At 35.1% G+C, this 16,629-nt stretch overlaps 1 protein-coding gene across 1 annotated transcript in view; it reads left to right on the forward strand.

The window, feature by feature from the left end:
* BCKDHB (branched chain keto acid dehydrogenase E1 subunit beta) overlaps positions 1-16,629 on the forward strand; it is a 258,801-nt gene that overhangs the window by 59,583 nt on the left and 182,589 nt on the right. The gene's annotated exons all lie outside the window — the stretch shown is intronic.

A 16,629-nucleotide genomic window follows, 5' to 3' on the forward strand; every position in this document is an offset into this window, starting at 1 on the left:
TTCCTGTTATATGTGTATGACATGTTTGTTAGATATTATTATGCAAACTTTGGACTATGGTTTTTCATCATTATCCTTGATTTTATATTTCTCATAGAGGAAATGTGCTTGGTCTGAAGCTTCCTATATTGTTCTCTCTCCAAATATAACTTTCTGTGACAATTTGGGTAAAATATGAGTCACTTTGGAATTTTTTTTAAGGCTCATACTTCTCTCAGTGATTCATCAGACTTTTCTGAGAGGCAGCATAGTGTAGAGGAAAGAACAAAAGACTAGGAGTCTGGTGGTACTTCCTGTCTCAGTTTTGCCACTAATTAGCTGTGTGACTCATGTCATGTCATTTAATTTTCTGTGCCTTAGTTTCCTTACTTGTAAAATGAGCTGATGTTGAACTTAGATGATATCTAAGGTCCTTTTCAGATAAAAGAATTCTGTGATTTGGATCAAATTTGTGTTTGATTGAATGCTTATCATTCAAATAAAAGCAATCAAAATTTAAAAGTTTTATTTAGCAAAATAGAATACAAAACCAAGTCTTTGAAGAATATTCAATATTAGAAGTAACAAAATTTACATGTGAAATTGACAGCAAATTACAATTTAAAATTTGCCTTACCTACATAATGAAATCAATGGATGATTTAAAAATTCATGAGGAAGTTACTTATTGAACATAATGTAGCGTATTTATGTTTCACTGAAAACTAGATTAAGCTTCTTAAAAGAGGCCATACTTTTCAGAGTCTAGTTTACAAGTTCCTTTTTTAGGTCATGATGTTTTTTGGGGAGGGATAGATTTGATTTTATAAGTATTTTAATTAGGGTCTCAATTTTCAAAGTCCTCCCACCTGAGATTAATCATTCAATCAATAAGCCTTTATTAAATGTCTATTATGGGTCAGACACTATGCTGGCACTGGGGATACAAAGAAAAAGAGAAGCAATCATTTCTGTCAAGAGGAGACATCATGTATTTCTGTATCTATATATCTATAAAATCTGTCTGTCTATCTATCTATCTATCTATCTATCTATCTATCTATCTATTGTAGTATTTTTCTGGGTAGAGCACTAGTATCTGAGATCGGAAAAGGTTTCACATAGGAGATGGTACTTCAGCTGATATTTGAAGGCAACTTGAGATTCCAACAGGGAAAGGTGATGAGGGAGAACATTCTAAGCCTGGGAGACAACCATAGCAAAAGCATGAAGACAGAAGTTGGAATGTGGTACATGAATAATAGTAAGAGATCCACTCTGGTTGGGTCATACAGTGTGGGGAGGTGAGTAATATATAGTGAGGCTGGAGAGGTAGGTTGGTTTTGGAGTGTGAAGGTATTTAAAAGCCAAATGGAGCTTATCTTTTCTTTTAAAGGAAATAAAGAACCATTGGTGTTTATTAAGTAGAGGGATGATATGAAAAATCATTTTTGCAACAACATAGAAGATGGATTAAATTGGGGAGAGTCATGAAGTTGATAGAACAATTAGGAGATTGTTGCAGCAGTCCAGACAAGAAGAGATAAGGAGGACCTGAATGAGGGTTGTGGGCATGTGAGTATAAAGAAGGGAAAGGATGTGAGAGGTATTGCTCAGTGGCATTGGCCTCCTTGTTATACCTTGAACACGATATTTCATCTTCAGTGGCATTTTCACTGGCTGTTTCCCATGCATGGAATGCTCTCCATCCTCTACCTCCTGGCTTCCTTAGCTTTCTTCAAGTTCCAGCTAAAATTCTGTCTTTTACAGGAAGCTTTTTCTGATCCCTCTTAATACTAGTGCTTTTACTCTGTTCATTATTTCCAGTTAATCCTGTATAGCTGTATAATCCAAGTATAGCAGGGACTTTGACCTTTCTTTGTATCCCTAGTACTTAGCACCAGATACATAGGAGGTATTTAATACATGTGTATTGACTAATTGATTAGAAATTACAAGATTGGGCAAATGATTGGATATGTGGGGTGAGAGAGAATGGAGAGCCCATGAAAATGAGGTTGCAAACTTGAGTTCCTGGAAGGATGGTCATAACCTTGATAGAAATATGGAAGTTCAAGAAGAAGGTTAGTTGGAGGGAGGTATGGATAATGAGTTCAGTTTGGACATGTTGAGTTTGAGATATCTATGGGTCATCCAGTTTGAAATGTCTAATAGTCAGTTGGAAATTCAGGGCTGGAGTTCAGTTAGCGGGGGTGATGTGGTCATGTAATGAGAGACTACAGAGAAAAGAGAAGTCAGCCTAGGACATAGAGCTTTGATGTGTATCTTCAGACATTCTATGGATGGTGAACCAGGAAAGCCTACTCTGAAGTAGTAATCATATAGGTAGAGGAAGAACCAAAGAAACAGTAACAGAAAAATCCAGAGAAAATAAAGTATCCAAGAGGAAAATGTGGACATCAGTGTCAGATGCCTTAGAGAGCTAAGAAGTATGGGGAAAAGGCCATGATATTTTTCAATTAACAGATTGGTAGCTTTCAAGAAAGTAATTTCAGTTGAGTGATGAAGTTGGAAACCAGGCTAGAGAAATGAATGAGAAGTTGGAGGCAGTGAGTTTCAACAACTTTTCCTAAGAGTTTGATAATGAAAGCTCATGTAACAATCCAATCCAATGCAACAAACATTTATTAAGCAACTACTATGTGCTAGGCAATGTGTTAAGTGCTGGGAATATAATTCATAAAAAGAAAGACAATCCCTGCCCTCAGGGGACTTATAATTTAAAGGTGGAGACAACATACAAAAGGAAGCAGGGAAGGGACAAGGAGGTAGGACAGTACAACAGATGGTATCCAGCAAGTGGGGTGTAGTGGTAATGCAATATTCACAGCACCTACAGTGACCATGATATCCCAGCACGATTCCGAATTGCGAAATACCACAGACTCTCCACCTGGAAGACAGAACCAAAACACTTATTCAGACACCAGAAAGCCCACTCCATCACAATAACAATACAGAGAACAACACCATCCCAAAGCCTTCTCCCTGCTAGGGCTTCCCCCAAACCAACTCCCTTGAACAAATCACAAACAGGCCCTCTTAAACAAAATAACAAAGCTCTCTCAGTCACCCTAGCCAGCAGCCTGCTTGCCTGCATTCTTCCCCAGCTCTGAGTAGGTTCTGACCAATTTCCTCTCAGCTCTGCTCTAGCAATGCCTCTTCCTGTTCCACTCATCCAGCAAACTCCTCCCACCACAGGCTCCATGTAACTCAGACTTCCATGTGACCCAGGCAGGTCACATGGGCCTATTAATGAATAGGAAAGATCTTCTCATTTAAATTACCTTTACATGGGCGTATTTTGTTCTGTGGAGTTGAAACCAGGCAGGACCGAAAATGCAAAGTGGAATGGTCTGAGAGGCCAGTTTCTGCCATCTATATGGGAAGGCATTGGGAGGAGTTTGGTATTCTGCCTCCCAGCCTTCTGATCATATTGAAGAGGAACCTGAAGGTGGTGGTATCAATCAAGAAGTTAGCCACTTGGTAGTGAGTTTAGAAGGAATGAGCTTATCTTGGGAGGAGCATCTTGTTCTGTGTAATTGAAACCAGGCAGAGCAGTAGATGCAAAGTGGAATCATAATCATGTTGGATTTTAATATTTAATCTTGGAAATTACAATGAACAGGGAAGAAATTTTTAAAAAGAATTATCACAGTTATTTGTTAGGAAAACCAAAAATTTAAAAGAAATGGATAATAGAAAAATATAAAATATAAAATACCTCAATTAATAGATAATGAAATAATTATCCTAAATAATAGAATCTTGGAAAATGAACTTCATCAATCCATAAAGGAACTACCAAAGGAGAGGAAACATCCTGGTACAGATGAATTTATAGTAGAATTTTTTTTTTAAAGGTTTAAAGAACAATCAATACCTATGCTTACATATTATTCTCAAAATTGAAGAAAGAAAATGTTATATCAGGTTTTTTTTTTTATTTGTTTGTTTTTGTTTTTGTTTTTTTTGGTATGGGAGAAGTATGGTTCTTAATACCTGAACCAAGAAGGGGTAAATCAAAGAAAGAGAGCTCTAATTCAGTATCACTAATGAATGTTGATGCAGAAATCTTAAAGAAATCCTAACAATAAGATTTTACACACACACACACACACCCACCCACCCACCCACCCACCCAAGTTTTGAAGGTTCTTCTTGCAAAGAAGATGGAAAAAGATGGATCAATTCAAGGGATCTTGGGTTCTGTGAACTTGTTTTTTAAAACCTTTTTTAAAATTTGATGTTTATTTCAGTATAATTGGTTTCCTTTGTAATCCTGTGCTTTTTATTTTATGAATTTTTATATTATTCTGAGGAGTCCATGGACTTCAGACTGCCAGTGTGGAGATCCACGAAACAAAAAAGGTTGAGAAATCCTGGATGAGATGCCAGTAACAAATCATATGAATTCAGAATTGTTTCAATGGAGGTGCTCAAAGAGTAATTTATTGTTAAAGGTTTAGTATCAGAATGGCAGTAGATATATAGTGGACTGTTTCAGAGTTTTGTCCTTAGCTCTGTGGTGGTTTTATTTTTAATCTCAATTATTTCTTTACTTTCAGTTAGAGCATTTTCCTTTTAGTGTTTTCAGTTAAGCATTTTTCTCCTTCCCATTTCCCCATCTGTGTAACAAATTTGCATTGTCAAACAAAAAACATTCCCACATTAACAATGTCCAAAAAATGTATATCTCATTCTCTATCTGAAGTCCATCACCTTTTTGTCAGGAAGTGGATAACTTTTTTTAAATCATTGGTCCTCTGGAATCATGGTTGGTAATTACATTTCAGAGTTCTTTGTCTTTAAAAATTTTTTTTTGGTAATTGTATAAATTGTTTACTTGGTCCTGTTCACTTCCCTGTGCATTTAATACTTTTATTAATGACTTGGATAAAAGTATTCTATTCAGATTGGCAGACACCACAAAAGTTAAAGAGCTAGCCAATACTGTGGATCACCGAACTAGGATCTAAAAAGACACTGACAGGAGTATTAAGCTGAATAGATCTATCTACAAGTGGAAATTAAATAGGGATAAATATAAAAGTCGTGTACTTTGGTACAAAAAAAATCAATTCCACAAATATAAGATTGAGGAGGCTTGGATAGATAGTTCTAGAAAAGATATGGATATTTTAGTGCACTGCATGTCCAATTTAAGCCAAGAGTATGACATTGCTAAGGCTACTGCAGTGTGGAGCTGCATTTGGAGGGGCATAGCTTCCAGGAACAGGGAAATTATAATATCCTCTGTACTCTATCCCTCACAGACTACAGCAAGAGTATTAAGAAAAAAAATGAACCAAAATGGATAGTTATTTCATTAGTTAGGACAATACTCAAAATGACAAAGGAAACACATTTCAAATACTTTTTAATGGTTCTGATGAGAGCTTTCAAGTTGTTTTGAGTACTTTTTCCATTTAATCATCTTAAAAGATAGTAGTTAATAGCTAAGACTTTTTTAATTTACCTATTCCTCTTCCAAATCACTCAGGACTTTGGTTCTAATATTGGTATAACAATTTAAAATCTATTACCATACTGTTGTTTCTGGTTGCCATAGCTTAAGGATTGACAAGGTTGAAAATTTCCAGAGGAGGGCAAGCAGGATGATTAAGCATCTTGATTTCTTGACTTATTAAAGGAACTGAAATGTTTAGCTTAGAGAAAAGAAGACTTAGCAGCAGCATTAATAGCTGTGTTCAAGCATTTGAAGGGTTATCACATAGAGAAGGATTAAACTTGTTCTGTTTGGCCCCGAAGGTCAGTTTCAGGAGCAGAGACTAGAAGTTGCAAAGGGGATAATTTAGACTTGATGTCGGCAAAGGCTTCTTTGTAGCTTAGGCTGCCCTGAAGTGGAATGTCTTGCTTTGAGAGGTAGTAGCTTTCCCCTTTCAACATTAGGAAAACAGTTGATATAATTATATTAAAAAATACCTCAAACCCCATTGTTATGGTATGTAAGAAAAAACCTTTGAGAAAGTATGTCGCTCATTCATATGGAAAACCCTACATAGTACAGGTATATAAGAGTAATATTTAGTATGATTTTAAAAATCCAAAATCAAAGGCATAGATTTTTTTCTATGGAGAGCCATTAGAAACTTTTCCAGTAAATACAGGAAAAAAGTCAAGATTGTCATTATCCCCATTACTATTTGACATAGTTCTAGAAATGCTAATGATAACAATAAGACATGAAAAAAATTAACAGTTTGAACATATGCAAAGAGGAGGCAAAATTATTCCTATTTGAGACCAACAAGATGATTTGCTTAGACAGTCTCAGAGAACCAGCAAAGAAAATGGGACTATTGTTTCAGCAAGTTAGCAAGATACAAAATAAATCCATAAAAACAATAATATATCTCTATGGCAAAAACAGAATCAAGGCGGAAAAAGAGCAAAGGAAATTTCATTCGGAATTATTGAAAAATGCATAAAGTACCTGAAGGCCAGCATGTCAAGACATTTAAGTTGCAAAACATTTTTTTTTTTTTATTTTGTAATGTTTAACAATCACTGCCATACAATTGCGATCTTATCCCTCCCCACCTACTCCCCACTACCCCCCTCCCTCCCCACAACTGCATACAATTCTGTATAGATTCTACATATACTTTCCTATTGAGTATATTTTCACTATAGTCATGCTATGTAGTCAGACTAAGATAAATGAAAGAAATCGTATAACAAATCAGAACATGATACACAAACACATACACATACACAAACATGATCTGCTACAATGTGTGAGTGACTTCCATATTTCTCTCTCTGAGTGTGGCAGGCATTTTGCCTTGAGATCCTCCATTGGGATTTTTTTTTTTTTTTTGGTAAGAAGTTCTTGTGTTATTACAAAAATCTAAGTCTACCAGAAAAAACTCTCACACACTGTGGTTGTTGCTGTGCATAAAGTTTTCCTGGTTCTGCTCCTTTCACTCAGCATCAGGTCATATAAGTCCTTCCAGGCCTCTCTGAAGTCTTCTTGTTCATCATTTCTTATGGCACAATAGTACTCCATTACATTCATATACCATAATTTATTCAGCCATTCCCCAATTGATGGACATCCCCTTGACTTCCAGTTTTTGGCAACTACATAGAGTGCTGCTATAAATATTTTTGTACATGTGGGACCCTTTCCCATTTTTATGATCTCTTGGGGATATAGTCCTAGCAGCGATATTGCTGGGTCAAAGGGTATGCACATTTTTGTAGCCCTTTGGGCATAGTTCCAAATTGCTCTCCAGAATGGTTGGATGTGCTCGCAGCTCCTCCAACAATGAATTAGTGTTCCAACTCTCCCACATCCTCTCCAGCATTTATCATTTTCTTGTTCTGTCATGTTTGCCAATCTTATAGGTGTGATGTGGTACCTCAGAGTTGTTTTGATTTGCATCTCTCTAACCAATAGTGATTTAGAGCATTTTTTCATATGATTATAGATAGCTTTAATTTCTTCCTCTGAAAATTGCCTGTTCATATCCTTTGACCATTTATCAATTGGGGAATGACTTGTATGATTATACATTTGGATCAGTTCTCTATATATTCTAGAAATGAGGCCTTTATCCCCGAGCTTAGCTGTAAAAATTCTTTCCCAATTTACTACATCCCTCCGGATTTTGGTTGCAAAACATTTTTTTTTAAAGAAATAAGAAATGGTTTAAATAGAGGACTGTTTATTGCTAATGGTTGACCTATACTAAAGCAATGCAAAATTATCTTGCTATTGCCATACCAATTAAACTCTCAAGGGGGCACTTTATAGAGCAAGACAAAAATAGCAATTTATTTGTCAGAACAAAAGGTCTAGAATCTCAAGGGAAATGAAATGAAAATGAATGAAATGAAAAAAAGTGGAAATGAAGAAGGGCAAGGGAGTTCCAGCCAAGGTGACTGCTTAAACAGGAGGCAGATTCCTCCTACTCCCTTACTCCTCAAACTGAGTCCTATATACTTTCTCTAGAAAAATCTTGAAGTTTACACTGGACTGATTAACTGAATAATGATCAAGAATTTCAGTGAAAAACTACAATTAAGTGGTTCACTCCAGAATTTTAGGTCAGGCATTCAGTCTGAGGGCAATAGAAAGGGAGGGGAAAAGAATTTCTTTGTACATGTGCCCAGGACTGTGTTAAATGCTTTATAAATATCTCTTTTGATCCTTGTGAGGTAGGTGCTATCATTTCCCCCATTTTCCAATTGAAGAAATTGAGGTTAAGTGACTTGTCCAGGGTCACAAAGCTAGTAAGTGTATGAGGCTGGATTTGAATTCTGGTTTTCCTGATTCTAGGCCCATGTCTCTCTATCCCCTTTAGTAATTGGATGCTTCAATAGGAAAAGGGCCCCACTAGTTTCAGATGCAGCATAGCTTCTCAGTGTGACCATGAACTGCTAGGGTCACATATAGTCTGTAAGGCTGTGTTTGGAGGCAGCAAGTTTATATTCCAGCCAAATCAGATTACTAGCTATTTCCCCAAACTCAACATTCTGTTTTTGGTCAGACATCTTATTACAACTTGTCACCTATACTTATGATCCAGTCCCAGTCTTTGTCTTTTTTCAAATTCAACTCAGGTTTAACCTCCTGCTGTCTGTCTTCTTCAGTTGCCTCCTTTTTTACATGCGTGTTATTGATCTGTATTTAGACATGTTCCTTGAGGACTGGGACTCTTTCATTTCTGTTACCATGGCAGTATATCATAGTACCTTGTATATGATATGCATCTAATCACTGTTGAGTTGTATTTTATTTAAAGGGACCTAAAATAATAATGTATATAAATGATATGATATATGTATATGTATCCATATATAGTTAGGAAAAGTGACATTCTCTGTAGTTTCATTTTAAAAGTAGGATGGTTTTTTTTTTTAAATGAGGGACTTTCTCATTGGCATCAACTCTATCAAGGGGATTTCAGAATGAAGGACATCCCTGAGGAATCTGGTATATATCTGGCCCTGAGAGAAAGCCTGGAAGGCTTCAGCCCTTGGAGAGTATTGGTTTATTATTAGGTATTACAGATTGCTGAAATTTTAACATTAGACTACATTAACAAGCTATTCCCAAGATGTACTAACTATAGCTGTCAGAAAATTAGAACATTAGCCATTTATATCTTTGTGTAAGTTAGTTTAGTGAAGTGGAATTTCATCCCAGGTATTCCTGACTCTAAATTCAATGGTTTCTACATTCTTTCTCTACATTTGTGCAAACTTAAATAGAATTGGGCCATTAAACCAAATATGAGCATCCTTGCCACACGGTGACTTAGGAAACCACATATTAATATTATCTGTTTTCTATCGTATTGTTATTTATTTTGTTGCATATTTTCCATTTACTGTTTCCTAAACAAACTATTCCAAATTACTGCTTAGCTGCTGGCTGTAATGGACCACGTGTTTGACACTTCTGCCCTGTATACCCTACAGCATGTAGTTGTCTTGAGAGAATGACACATTTGATGGCAAGTGTGGAGGGGAAGAAGAGAAAGAATCAGGTTCATTTTTGGAGAATGATATGCTTCCCAGAATAAGCTCATTCAGAATGCTGAAACTTAGTTTAAGCCAATGAGCAATGGGCTCATGGGGACAAAGGAAAAGGGACTAAGCAGATGAAAAGGAGGTGAATATGAACTTTAAGTATTTCACAAGTATTAATGTAAATTAATCTTAACAACATGGAAAAAATGAAGCACTATATTTAGAAAATTAAATGTGGATGGTCTAAATATTTCCTTAATGAGAGATTATATGTTTACATTTGATACAAAGGAGAATATTTATTGATACCTTTTAACATGACATAAGTTGTAGCAGAAACTGCAGAGAAGTTAGATTTTTTTTTGCTCTTTCCGAGCAGAAAATAAGTGTATGTTTTATTTATGTCACTCTAATGTACATTTGCTAAGTGAATTGTAGTCACGTTTGTTCACAGGCTTAGGAGTAGATTTTTCTAATTTGGTTCTTTTGTAAAGCAAAAAAAAATAAGTAATGTACTTTCTGTAGTTACCCATGTGAAATGTACAAAAATTAAAAATGAGAATTGTTACCATGGGATTTAGATTTAATAATAGTGACAATTTTTTGATGTATTGTGTGATGTTGAAAATATCCTTTGATGCCTGTTACCTAAAAATGTCACAGGTTTGTTTGGAAAATATTTAGGTGACAAGAAGTTAGTTTTTTTTTTTTTAAGTTGTTTGTACAGTGGGAAGCATAGAAAATGGTTATGAATCAAAGGAGAAAATGAGTCAGCATGACATTATCAGATGTAGGCATCTTGTGCCTACGGGAGAAGCTATTTTGATATGTCTTTTGACCTTTTCACTTTCATTTAATTGAACAAATATGACATCAGTGATGGAGCAGTAAATCTGACTTTCATCAGTGGTTGTTATAGTAGCAAAGTAGGTAAGACTTAAAAGCCTTGTTCAGCCTTCTTTCCAGTGTTCAAATTACTTTTTCAGGCAAGTATATTAATAGTCCCAAGGATGTTTTGCAGGAAATATATTAATTATACATAAATTCTTATGTTCTGAAAAGAATCAAAATGTTACATAGCCTTCTTATATATCTTTCATAATGCTATCAGACATGAGAAAACAAGATTTAAGTTTAAAAATATCATTATGCCTGAGCGGTGGGGAAATAACTTCTTAGATTATTTGAATCTGATTTTGGTTGATATCATGGAATGCACTTTATTACTTCAATAAGAATTAGAAAATTCAATATTAGTGATAATTCTATGGGAAATAAGTGGGATTTATCCAAAGTAGATAATTTAAATCACTCATTAACTTTTTCAACTTCTTTTCTGCTGGAGACATTGCTTGTTAGCATGTATGTATTTATCATTGAGCCTCATGTTCCTTCTCTGGCAACATATAGATTATCAAATTTGAAAATTTAATGAGGAGTTAAAAATAATGATAGAGAGAAGTCTGTCATCATTCCTTTTCTTACTCTTAAATTTTTAAAATTTGAGAAAAATAAGTTGTTTTTGCCAAAGGTCAGATAGACTACCACATATGTATAAAACCTATTAATGTCTATCAGTTTCCTATTTTCTACTTATTAACCGGAGAAGCTACTGTTCAGTGAAAAGCAAAACACTGGAAAGCCCGTAAGTTAAGATGGCATTTGGTCATTGTAAGCTTTATTGACACGGGAAACTACCGAATTAATAACACAAGGCATTTGGGAGGAGTGTTGTGAGATTTTAAAATTTTAGTTAAATGTTAGAAATTAGCCAGTCAATTTTGGTAATTTTACTAGTTTAATATTATCAAAGACTAAGTTTAGGAAAATTGATAACTACAAGTAATTTTTATTAGAATAAAGTATAACTTTTTGAAGGCTTTGGGGAAGGAAAAAATGAATATATTTATTGACCTGGGCATAAAGAAGCAGTTAAAAGTGTGGAATACTGTTTGACTAACCTGTGATAACAGAATCTTGAACTTGTATTTGATAGCTGGAGAGAACAAGAATTTGTTGATTTAAAAAATTTTTTTTTTCCACAGATAGTTGATGGCTGTCCAATATAATTAAATAACTCATTTGAATAAAAGGAAAAAAAGAATCCTAAAATTGTAAATAGCCAGTGCTGGGATTAACTAAATGAGCTTATTCTAAGGAGATGTCAGCTAAATGTTTGTTGTTTGCAATTAGCATCTCCTAGTTATAACATGGTAGCTGCCAAAATGTCGTGAATGTCTAGGAGGAAACATCTCATATATGTGGTCAGTGGACTCAACAGATTTAGAGAAAATCTTTAGTTACTCCTCAAAAGAGAAAAACTGATTTACAGAACACATTTTATGTTGAAACCAAATTGTTTGTGAAACTGGGTTTTTAAATAATGCTATGACTGGGATGTATGTAAGGACCATTTATCTAGGAAAATGTAGTTAGTACTTGTTTAGCCCATTTTTCTCTCCTTGTTTCATAAAACTTAAAATACGCCCTCTTCCCACCCTTCCTATTTTTACTAGTTTCTCCTATTTTTTTTGTGTGGTAAATCAGTGACAGTTTATAGCATAGGCTGACTTCTGACCTAGAAACACAATTAAGTTTAATATCTGTTTTCTTGCTAATATATACATTAATTCCATAGAAAATTGAGTGATAGTCTTGAAATTGTTATCTAATTTTTTACCTGTTAAGTAGGAAGTCAGTCAGCCTTGAAGTAGATTCAAGTCTTGGCACATACTAGTTGTATGATCCTGTAAAAGTCAGTTAACTTCTTAGATGTAAACCTTCCCACTCAGGTTGTTGTTGTTCAGTTGCGTCTGACTCTTCATGACCCCATTTCGGATTTTCATTGCAAAGAAACTGGAATCATTTTCTGTTTCCTTCTCCAGCTCTTTTTATAGATGAGGAAACTGAGGCAAACAGAGTTAAATGACTTGTCTAGGTTCACAAAGCTAGTACCTGAGGCTGAGCTGGAACTCAGGAAGAGGAATCTTTCTGACTCTAGGCCTGGCACTCTATCCACTATGCCACCTAACTGCCCTTTCCCATTCATAGGCATATTGGTTAGTGGCATAATTTCTTTTCTCTTCCCCTCCTCCAACTCTACACATTCCATCCCTCCTCTTTTTCATTAATTTTATCTTAATTCTTCCACTCTCTCTTTTGTTAGGAGATTGGAATTACCATCCCATCTGTTCAGCCAAGGAGACGGTATGGTGATGATGAGAGATGATTAGCTAGTTCTCCTTTGTTTCTGATTTTTCTTTCTCTGTTCATGCATTTTCCCACTCTGTAACTTCGTAGGAAAAAGCTTCCAATTATGAAGAAGTAGGGGAGTGAGGTGTCACAGAATTCAGTCCTTAGAATAGCACTTCCACTCTTCCCCTTTCCTTTCTCATGAATCTTTGTTTTCCTTAAGTCTTTAGCTGCTCAGATATTTTTTCCCCTTGATGTTTCCTTTTTGTTCTTTCTTTTACTATTCTTTTTCAAACAATAGATATGAGAGAATTGATTTCATTTGCACGTTGAATATTCCATTCAATTTTTTTTAGAAGTGACTCAAATTTCTCTTTTGTTGAATGTCTATTTGTTGTTGCTGTTGCTTGTTAGAATCGGGGTTACAAGATATACTGTATTGTACCAAGGTTTGAACTCTTTTGCTTTTGATGTATATTTGATTAGTCTCTTCCTAGATTTCTTATGATGATGGAATAAGCCAAGAGAAAAGATTTTCAAATATGAAGGAACACCAGTTTGAAGATTTTTCTTTTGATTGCTTATATGAATTGTTAGTTTGAAAAGTTATAATCTTTAACCACTACATGATTTGGAGTTTTTACTATAGGGATATTCTCTGGTGGGGATCTGTGATAAGCCAATCAATGCTTTTTTGTCTGTATTCACATACAATTAGCACAAAGCAGATGCTTAATGACTGTTTAGAGATTGATTCACATGTTCTGGGCATTTTTCTTAATTATTTTCTAATTTACATAAATTTCTAATTTCATTCCTCTGTTCTTTTAAAATTTTGATTTCTCTTTTGAACAATTACAGTTTTTCATGCTTCATGGGCCAAATATTTGTTCATATGTTCTAGCCTCACTCTTCTTTCTTTATATATCTTGTTGTTTATCTATCAAATTTGTGAACTAGGCTTTTTTTACTTAGCCACTTTGCCTTGGTCTTTTGGTCATTTAGCCTTTCTCTTGTATTTCTAGTCAGTTTCTGGTTCCTCCTCAATTTTTCACTGTGCCCCTCCCACTGCTACCCAAACTCATGGAGCTGGGAGTCCTCAGTCTTCTCTCATTGGTGCTATATGTGGACTGAACATTAGACTTTAGATAGAGTAAATTCCAGGGGTGAGTAGACTGGCCCCAGTTGAAGGAAAGTCCCTTTCCCTTTGTGTTCAGTATTTTCCATTTTGTTAATATTTCTTTCTCATTACTGTCCATAACATATATAGCATAAAATTCGTTCCTAGGTGTTATAAATTAGTAATTTCTAAATCACTACCAAAGTTACTTTTGAAAAAATAATCCTATATGAATGAATGGTATTTGTGCATATTTGGAAAATCAATTTTCTTTGCTATTATATTGAATATACATATGTTTGCTTGCAGCTTTTAATAAACTACCTAACATTAATTACATTGAAGGTGATTTCTTCATATTGAGATTTTGTTACATATTTTCATATTGAAATGGTTATCCGCTTTGGGATTATAAAGGAAAGTACTTAGGGCTGGCATTTAGAAAACTTGTTTTTTGTTTGTGCTCTTGCACTAATGAATTTTACTTTTATGAGGAGCCTTCCCCCCCAACAAATGGAATGTTACACTTACTACTACTATGATCCCTCATCAGGGCAAGGTAGTGAACTTGGGTTCTTAAAGAAAAGTATAAGCTCTGGCAATTTCCATAAAATTGGAAAAAAATTAATATGTGACTAAGACTAGATCTGCTTGTTTAGGAGAGGCTCATCATTCCCAGGTGAGGGTCAAACTCATTTGAAACCCATTAATAATATATGGGGAATTTGCGATGTCCACTGGTGTAGGCCATACCTGCACTGAAGATATCATGTGTATTTTTAAATATTGAAGTGCTACTATTAATTATATTGTTGCATTTCTGTGTCCCATTCATCTCTGCTCCTTTAGGTCCTGAAGTTGGGGCTAGTTTAAAGGCTGTACGTATAGAAGGGGTAGTATCTGTTTATGTCAGAATATGTGTCTCTTTGTCTGCTATCCCAACATTGTTTGTCCTGTTTCTTTTGTCTGTTTTGTAAAGTAAAAATTCAATACCTTTTTGTAAGGTATTGAATTCCTAGGTTTCTCCTGTCATCTAGTTCTCAACCACTCTCCCTTACTTTGTAATGCTATGAACAGAAATGTAAATTTTAATATTGTTATAAGTAAAAATATAATTCCTAAGGTAAACTTGTTGCCACAATAATACTATCATATACTAAAAATATGTATGTAGGTAATTAAAAAGACTGGACCTGTAATTTCATAGATACAGGAAACTCTCAGAAATTCATCAAAGTCGTGCAGATGGCCATATGCTGTACAACTTGCAGTCTTAGAGAGTTATCTGGAATACTGAGAGGTTAATGGACTCGCCTGGGTTCAGTTACTTATCCAGCATATTTCAGAGGTATGGCTTGAACTTACACCTTCCTGACTGAATCTACTCTCCATACACTGTACCATGATGCTTCTTTCTCATAGGTGACTTAAAAACAATGGATTGACCTTTTGGATTACAACAGCCACTCTTCTTTTAATGTTGGCAATAAAAAGCTGACCAGGTAGCTTAATGCACTTCTTGGTCCTTTTAGTTATTACAGATAGTCAAGATGGAATGACATTTGAAGCTTCAGAATTGTAAGGAGTTTTCTTGAAAAATGGAGGATGGTGGTCAGATTATTCAGTGGTACTCTATGACTACTCACGAATTCTCCTGATGAGGCTTCTCTGTTGTAGACCAGATTTTCTTTAATCTCTTCTTTCACTTAGATATCTTAGGATTTGAGGAACAGATACTTCTTAAAGTAAAATGAATAAATTATTGCTATATGTCTCTTTACTGGACATAATTTAGAAGGCAATGTTCTATTGTTATTTTTTTCCTCACAGACCCCACAGACTACTGGGCAAATTCTTGCTAGTTTCCTCCGTCTGTAGGACATTTCAGAAGACAGGGAATCCTTGTATGAAGTTTAGTTTCTGTTAGCTTAATGGGGACTGTCTACCTATCACCAGTATTCTTGCAGAGCTAATAAGTTAAGTTGGTATGCTTCCCCCCTGGGTGGGGCACTGTAAATTCATGGTCATATAAGTGATATAATTCTATATTTTATTAGTTGAAAACAGTGTAGTAGCAATTATTTTGGATTTTTATCTGGCAAAGTATCTAAGGGGACCCAGAAAGAGTATTGTTGGAACTGGCTCTTTACTGTTTTACTAATGGCCTGGAATAAAGAATAAGTATTGAGTAAAATTACATGTGAAACTGTAGACAGATATCATAGACCCTCTTAGGGAAGGAAATAATAGAAAGGGATTATGAAAAAAAAATAATAGAAAAAGGCCAAATAAGGTACATCAGTACATTATGGAAGAGGATTCAGTTTAAAACTTCAGCAAATTAATGAAGGAGAAAATTAAAAAAAAAAATTGAAAGTCAGTGAACTCAAATGCAGTATTGAGCATATTAACAATATGTTAATAATAACAAAAGATATTATCAGAGGCATAACCACAAAAGACATAGGTCGGTTCTTTGAGAGCAAAGGATAACAAATTGAATAGTAATGGGTACTATACTGATTAACACGTAATGGTAAGAGACCTGGAGGAAGACTCTCATCTCATTGGATGAATCCCCTAAATAGAATTTATGGGAAGACATGGGCAAGGATCTCACTAAGCAAATATGAATGTGTTGGAGGGAATACTCACATGAATATTAGCACAGATTCGTTGAACTCCTCTCCCCTCTTCCCTCCCCCTCCCCTCCTCCCCTCCCTCTTTTCCTCCCCATTCCACCCCCACCCATTCTCATTGGGAGTAAGATAACTCAGCTCAACTAAAAGAGAGAATCCTACATCTCACCCAAA

The sequence above is a fragment of the Notamacropus eugenii genome, chromosome 2, assembly GCF_028372415.1.
Source record: "Notamacropus eugenii isolate mMacEug1 chromosome 2, mMacEug1.pri_v2, whole genome shotgun sequence".
In the NCBI taxonomy this organism is placed as follows: domain Eukaryota; kingdom Metazoa; phylum Chordata; class Mammalia; order Diprotodontia; family Macropodidae; genus Notamacropus; species Notamacropus eugenii.